Source organism: Tinamus guttatus, unplaced genomic scaffold (genome assembly GCF_059628265.1).
Source record: "Tinamus guttatus ecotype Peru unplaced genomic scaffold, ASM5962826v1 Tinamus_guttatus_pri_ptg000215l, whole genome shotgun sequence".
NCBI classification, from domain to species: domain Eukaryota; kingdom Metazoa; phylum Chordata; class Aves; order Tinamiformes; family Tinamidae; genus Tinamus; species Tinamus guttatus.
This window is the reverse complement of record NW_028288749.1, coordinates 646820-654985: the sequence shown is the minus strand read 5'-3', so window position 1 is coordinate 654985 and position 8166 is coordinate 646820. Positions and strand designations below refer to the sequence as shown.

Sequence of the window (8166 nt, the reverse complement as noted above, 5' to 3'; positions counted from 1 at the left end):
GAGGTAAGGGGTACAAATTGAAACACAGGAAGTTCCATCTTCATGTGAGGAAGAACTTCTTTACTTGTTTACTGTGGGGTGGGACAGAGCCCTGGCACAGGCTGCCCATAGAGGCTGTGGAGTCTCCTTCTCTGGAGATCTTCAAACCCACCTGGATGCCACCCTGTGCCCCGTGCTCTGGGTGTCCCTGCTTGAGCAGGGAGGGTTGGACTGGATGATCTCTAGAGGTCCCTTCCAACCTCAACCATTCTGTGAACAAACAGGCAGAAGATCATTATACTAGAGCCTGTTTTGCCACCACTGCTTCCCAAATTTCTCCTGTACATAGTCACTATGACTTTGCTGAAATGTATTTTGTTGAAGCTTTCTACATTCAGTCTTATTATCCTGTTTTATCTCTTTTCAAGTACTATTGTGAGCAGCAACACAATAACTACTACAGAAATAAATTATGTGAAACAAATTCATAAAATTTAAGACAGACAGGTATATTATATTATGTTAAGTGCTATCACCTATTTAATTTTATCTGGTTGATCCTTCTATAAAGACAGTAACCTTTGTTTGACTAAAATTTGTGAAGCATCTCAGTAAGAGCATCAAAGTTGGCCAAAAGTCCCCATGCTGGGATGAAATGGAGGACTGGGGCTGGGCAGGAACAGGGTGGGCTGGTGGTGTCCTCAGGGCCCTGTCATTGGCCTCCAGCACAGAAACATTGAACTTTGTTTCTACACACAGTTAGGTTAATTCAGCCAGTAAGAGGTATTCAGTTCACTCTCAAGTTTAAATGTTTAATCTAAATAATAGCACAGGTGTTTAGTGTCAACTGAAATGTCCTGGTGTGCTCTGTCTGGTTCATAGCTGGGCCCAGAGAATGGTGGTGAATTGAGTTAAATCCAACTGGTGACCGGTCATGAGTGGTGTTCCTCAGCAGTCAATGCTGCAGCTGGTCCTTTTGAATATCTTTATCAGTGATCTGGATGAGGAGATTGAGTGCACCCTCAGCAAATTTGCAGATGGGAGAAAGAGAGTTGATCTGTGCGAGGATAAGGCTCTGCAGAAGGATCAGGACAGGCTGTATTAACGGGCTGAGACCAACTATATGAGGTTCGACAAAGCCAAGTGCCAGGTCCTGCACTTTCATCACAACAACCCCGTGCAGCCCTACAGGCTTCGGGCAGGGTGGCTAGAGAGCTGTATGGCAGAAAAGGATCTGGGGATGTTGGTTGACAGTCGGCTGAGCCCAGGTGGCCAAGAAGGCCAATGGCCTCCTGGGTGGTATCAGGAACAATGTAGCCAGCAGGACCAGGGAAGTGATTTCCGCCCTGTACTCAGCGCTGGTGAGGCCGCACCTGGAATACTGTGTTCAGTTTTGGGCCCGTCACTAGAAGACATGGAAGTGCTGGAGCATGTCCAAAGAAGGGCAATGAAGTGCTGAAGGGGTTGGCGCACAGACCTTATTAGGGTCGGCTGAGGGAGCTGGGGTAATTTAGTCTGGAGAATAGGCAGCTCAGAGGCGACCTTATCACTCTCTACAACTACCTGAACGGAGATTGTAGTGAGGCGGAGGTCGATCTCTTCTCCAAAATAACTACCAAAAATAGGACCAGAGGAAGTGGCCTCAAGTTGCACCAGGGGAGGGGCAGGTTAGATGCTAGGAAACATTTCTACATGGAAAGAGTGATGAAGCATTGGAACAGGCTGCCCAGGGAAGTGGTGGAATCACTGTTCCTAACAGTGTCCAAGAAACACGTATATGAGGCACTCAGGGACATGATTTAACAGGCATGCTGTCGAAGGGCTACGGTTGGACTTGATGATCTCGAAGGTCTTTTCCAATCATTATGATTCTATGAGTCTATGAAATGAGTCTGTTATTGACAAAGCGCCCAAATCAGGGCTTAGGACCTCCCTGATGGTCTAGTGGTTAGGATTCGGCGCTCTCACCGCCGCAGCCCGGGTTCGATTCCCGGTCAGGGAAAAGGTTTTTGAGCAGGAGAGGTGCCTGAGGACTGGAGGAAGACCGGTGTCACTCCAGCCTTCAAACAGGCAAGGAGGAGGGACCCAGGCAACTAAAGGTCAGTTTTAGTCTCCCTTGCAGAGGACAAGGAGGTGATCAGGAATAGTCAGCATGGATTCCCCAAGAGGAAATCATGCTTAACCAACCTATGATGGATGACAGGCTTGGTAGATGAGGGGGAAGCAGTGGATGCTGTCTGATTTCAGTGAGGCTTTTGACACTGTCTCCCATGACTTCCTCATAGGAAGTATGGGCTAGATGGGTGGACAGTGAGGTGGATTGAAAAGTAGCTAAATGGCAGAGTACAGAGGGTTATGATCAGTGATGAAGAGGTGAAGAGTCTAGGTGAAGTCCTGTAGCTACCCTCAGTGTCCCCTGAGGGTAGTACTGGGTCTAATCCTGTTCATTATTCATCAGCGACCTGGGTGAAGGGACAGCGTACACCCTTAGCAGGTCTGCTGGGTGATGCAGAACTGGGAGGAGCGGCTGATATCCCAGAAGGTTGTGCTACCAGTTAGAGGGTCCTGGATAGGCTGGAGAGTTGAGCAGAGATGAACCTCATGAAGTTCAACAAAGGCAAGTGCAGAGTCCTGCACGTGGGAAGGAATAACCTCAGACACCAGTACGGACTAGGGATTGACCTGCTGGAGCACAGCTTTTCAGAGGAGGACGTGGGTGGACAACAAGTTAGCCATAAGCCAGCAGGGTGCCCTAATGGCAAAGAAGTCCAAATGGTATCCAGGGGAGCATTAGGAAGAGAGTTGCCAGGTGGTAAAGGGAAGCAATCCTCCCCCTCTACTCAGTCCTGCCGAGGCCACATCTGGAGTACTGTGTCCAGTGCTGCATTCCCCAGTACAAGACAGAGATGGAGCTACTGAAGAGAGTCCAGCCAAGGGGATTGGAGCATCTCTGCTACGAGGAGAGGCTGAGTGAGCTGGGCCCGTTTAGCCTGGAAAAGAGAAGACAAGAGTCGGTGGGCTTGTCAGTATATTACAAATCTCTTAAAGGAGAGTGTCAAGAGGGGATCAGGAACCTTTCATGGTGGCCAGCAGTAAGTGAAGAGGCAATGGGCACAAACAGAAGAACAGGAAATTCCAGCTGAGTTTGAGGAAAATCTTCACTATAAGAGTGACAGAGCACTGGAATTAGTTGCCTAGAGAAGCAGTGGAGTCTCATTCTCTGGAGATACTCAGAACACATCTGGACTTGATCTTGTGCCTAGTGCTCTAGGTGACCCTGTTGTTGCAGGGGGGTTGGACTAGATGATCTCCAAAGGTCTCTTCCAACCTTAATTATTCTGTGATTTTTCTGTTATTTATTCCCATTAGGTCCATCTTGAAGAAGGCATATCCTCCCCTTTCCTTCTCTTGATCTTTCCTGTCCCCTCCGTTCCATTATTGTCCTTTAAACTATTGCTTCTAAGCAGGGATCTGATCACACTGGGCCAATTTTATAAATACGAGCATTCAAGGAAAACAGAATTCAATAGGTTTCATGAGATCTCAGGGCTTGTCCAAAATATAATACAACTCCTCTACTGACATGGAGAAATGCTGCTTTCTCTTTACGAAGTGCCTGAAAATTCCCATGACACCTCCGGTATTGCTTTACCTGCTGTTTTACCTGAATTTATCCCCTCGAGTCTATAACTTCATGACATGATACTTTATTAAAAAATGCTAATAAGAATTCAAACTGATCAAAAAAGGGCCCCATGAAGAGTGGGAAAGGCAGAGTAAAATTTATCAAGAAAAATCAGAGTAACCCTGATAGAACAAGGGTTATTTACGATATTAAATAGTTCCCTTTTTTTTTTCCTCAATGGCTGGTGTATTCATACATTCATATTCTTAAGACGATGTATTTAATGCTATGCACATCAAGACCACATCCAAAAATGCCACTGTTGTCTCCCAATTATGACTCCTTCCACTCTTCAACCAGGGCTTACTTCAGAATAGGCCTCCTTGCAGAAATCAATAGCAAAATAATTTTAATTCTTTGGGAAATGACAATCCTTTTTTTTTTTTTTAATTTAGCTCTTGTGTTCACGTATAGAAAGATACATATAGGTGTACTTTACCTCTTGTGTACACTATATACAGAGATGTAGCCATGCAGATAATAAGTCCATAAAAGATGAAAGTCAAAAATAAAATCCTCCTTTTTTTTATTTATTTTCCATTTTCTTTCTTCCAAAGAAATAATCTCTAGCAATACAAAGAAGAGGTAAACATACAATGCAGTTAGTAAAATGAGAGATAAGGAGAATTTCCTTCCTGAGTTATTCTTATTTGAGAGGGAGAGGGGGGAGAGAGAAAGCAAGAGAAAAGGACTTTCAAGATGCTGCTGCCTGAAATAATTGCATTATTTCCTTTGCCATCACACCTCCTTAGTGTGTGTGCATGCAGAATTTGGTGTTCATTAAAACAGCAATATTTATCTGATCTTTGAGATGATGCCAATCTTTCTTTGGCTTATGGAAACAGTAAGTCTTCCTAGATGTAATAAAAAGCCATCTAAGAAAATATCTTGCTCTTTCTTCTTTTTCTTCAGAGATGGGTTATTGTAGTAATCCTGCAACTGTAGGCTTTTGTTATTCATATACCTTACCATGTTTTGCTAGGAATTTGAGACCCAAGCCCTATAAATGCCCTGTGACCACATCAACTCCTCTTGGGGGTATTTTTCCAGACTGTTTTTTTATGGAATGTGCCTACAAAGACCAAGTTCTTTCCTCCGTCCTCCATGCGGAACATTTGCTGCATGCAACACTACAAAATTTGGAGTGCTGCAACCAAGAGCAAAGCTTTAAAAAATGCCTTCTGCTGGTCTGCTAAACCCAAATTTAAGCTTGTTCACTTACGAAAGCCAAGAGACCTTATTTCCCTGCTATGTGCTAATCTGTAACAACCCATTAAGCTGCTCCACAGGCTCTGTTGTGTGCTTAGGCCCAAATTGCTGGGAGAAAAGATCTTAGCGCGTTTTCTTTCCACCTATTCAGTTGCAATATATTTGCAATTCAGAGAGATGCCCTATAGATGTAAATAAATTTCCCCCTTGCACCCAAACAAGCGCTTTGTGGCGAGTTTCCTGACTGATGGCAGGAAACAAATGGATGGCCACGCTGCATTGCTGTGCATCGCGATTTGTGCTCGGCTTCTTGGCTCATCAGCTTCGAAACGTATCTGAACATATTGCTACAGAATAACAGTGCACCTCGGTTTGAGGCTCGCTTGCTCCTCTGCGTGCACGATTCAAAATTCAACCAGTTGCCTCACTTTTAGAGGAGCTAATAAACTGAGGCTCTTTCTCCCCGTCTCTGGGATTAGGCTAAATCCAACTGCATCCTTTCAAAACAAATACAGCTGCTGATTGAGCTTCCCTTCTGATGCATGAGGAGGGGAGAGCTGAAATCTTTATGCCTCATTGCATGCACTTAAAACACAGGTGCCTGTGAGGGTTCAAATCTTGTATCCTTATACATGTACAAGACTCCCATAGAAGACAGAAGCCAATTTCTGACATACTAGATGGACCCTTCCCCCCTCACTCTTTTGAACAGAGTTTGTGCTAAGGGAAGTGCTTTTCTAGGTCATTTTAACCACTAACCCAAGAGCAGCAGAAATGATAATTTAATTGATCTGCCTTTGTCATCTCTGGTATTTGCATTAAAGACTTTCTTTTCAGCTTAAGCTGAATCAAGATCATCCCTGGTCAATCTTGTTGACATGCACTCCTCTACTACTCATTTAATCAAAACTGTAGCGGTATCAAAATCACTTACAAGATGGGGCAGGAAAAAAAGAGAGACCCTCTTACCTTGGTAAGAGCAAGGACAAAACAAGACACATCTAGAATGTATTACTATATAGCACATAAAAGTAACACGTTTATTTTAAAATTTTATTTTGGCTCTGCCAGTTACATACATAATGAATAATTGCAATTGAAAGGCTGCCAGCTTTAAAGACAGACAAGGAAAAACTTGTTATATACCGTATTTTCTAATTTTTACATAGGAAATACTCAGGTGAGCTTATTTATGTGATAATTTTTCTCATTCTTCCTTAGTCTGTATTTTTTTATGCAGAACACTCAGATCCTCATTTGGGTAAATCCATGTGGGTTTCTATGAGCACAGTGGGTTTGTTCAGTGAGCAAGGAGGATCAACGATGTGAAGATCAAGGTCGAAAGAAACCTCATGAAGTTCAACCAGAACAAATGTCTCCAGGCTGGAATAACCCTTACTGCAGCAGGCTGCAGGACTAAAAGCAGCTGTGCTAAAACCCCCCACAACTTTGGAGTGACAGTACACAAGTTGCACATGGCTCATCAGTGTGGTCTTGCAGCAAAGACCAGCCACTTATGGGGCTGCATGAACACAAGTGCAGCCAGCAGGGCAAGGGGTGCGTGTGATGGTGATCCTGCCCTTCCATTTGCTCCTCGTGAGATTGTATCTGGAGTATCATTGAGTTCAGTTTGAGGGTCCCAGTACAAGAGAGACTTGGAAGTGCTGACACAAGTTAGGAGTCTGGAGAACATGATGCGTGAAGAGAGAATGAGAGAAGAGGAAGTCTGGGAAAGGGAAAGCTAAGGGAGGATGTTATTGGTGTCCCCAAATACCTAATGGGGATGTGTGGAGAAGCTGGAGGCAGACACTTCTCAGAGGTTCATGGTGATAGGGCAAGAGGCAACAGGCACAGTCTGGAACATGGGACAGTCTGATTAAATATAGGGACTTTTTTTTTATTATATTAGTGGTCAAATCTTGGAGCAGGTTGTCCAGGGAGATTGTGGAGTCTCCACGCTTGGAGATGTCTAGAATCCACCTGGAGAGGCCCTGAGCAACCTGCTACAACTAGATTTGAGGGGGAGACAGGACAAATGACCTCTGGAGGGCAGCTCCCATCCTCAAACATTGTTCTGCTTCCAAGAGAGGGAACACACCCTGCAAGCATGCCCTTCTTCTGCATGGAGGAGGAGAGGAAGGAGGGGAGGGAAATTTGTTATAAGCGACATGTGTGTGGGTTACTGGTTCTCTGATGCTGCCTTTCAATCATTAGCCAGAGGCCATTATTTCTGCTTGTCTGAGTACCCTAGTACCTAGTCTAAAATGCTATTCCAATGAGAAACTTTGATGGCAGACTGTCTCCTCAAACTGCCCTTGCCCTGTTTTCTTGTGCTTGGGAAGTTCCTAAATCCTCTAGTTTTCCCTTCTAAAAAAAATAAAAATCTATAATTTTGCCCAGGATTCATCCAAATTAGAGCAAAGAAATATCTGTTGTCCTCAGACTACTGCAAAGATTGCGAACAAGCAGAGGACGGACACGTTTCTCCTGGTTCAGAGCGGCAGGATGTGCTCCACAACTACCACGGTGTAGTCATGCCTTGCGGAGCAAGGGCAGGGTCTTTGGGGCAAAGAAGAAAAAGTCAACACCTAGATCAATATACGAAACAGCAGCTGGTGCCTAATAAATAAATAAATAAGAAAAAAGCTTTCAAAGGACAAGCAAGCTTGCAAATGTATTTCAGACTTCCTCTAAGCTTGATTAGGGACCTGAAAGTACCTGACTTTATTTAATGTCCTGCCAACTTCAATCTGCCTTTGACTCTTCTAAGCAACTCCCGGCACAAGCATCATAGTCTTCATCCTTGGGAAACATGCTAACCCTATTAGTTGAACATAAAGAAAAAGCCGAAGTTCAAAGCTCTGCTCCCTTGATCAGCACAAACACCTTGAGAGCTGTTGACATGTTGGGATTAAAGCGTAAGTCGAAAGCATGTTAAAGCTGTGTAGCTGGCATTTTTAATGAGGGTATTTTGGGAGGATTGATTAGCTTTGAATGGCAGCTTTGAATCTTTTCCTAATGGGAGCTGATGGTAAATTAGTCTCTTTAAACCTGGCAGAAAACATCAAAACTGGAAGATAGAAGTTTTTTTATGACTGCATTTTATTGCATCGCCTGGACGGGGCTGAAAGGGTCTAGGATGCAATTGGCCTCCTTTTCTTTTATGCCAGCAAATTTTTTAAAAGATTAAATATCTACTCCCAAGGATCTTTAGATGTCCCAGCAATTTGCCTCGATGTACAAAACCATGGTCCAGGATCCCATGGAGGAATGTGAAGGCTCCCCGGAGGCCT

General features: G+C 44.2%; 1 non-coding gene across 1 annotated transcript; it reads left to right on the top strand.

The window, feature by feature from the left end:
• The first annotated feature begins 1909 nt into the window (after window positions 1-1909).
• TRNAE-CUC (transfer RNA glutamic acid (anticodon CUC)) lies at window positions 1910-1981 on the top strand. Its single transcript has one exon. It is a non-coding gene; the product is annotated as a tRNA-Glu (tRNA).
• The last annotated feature ends 6185 nt before the right edge of the window (window positions 1982-8166 follow it).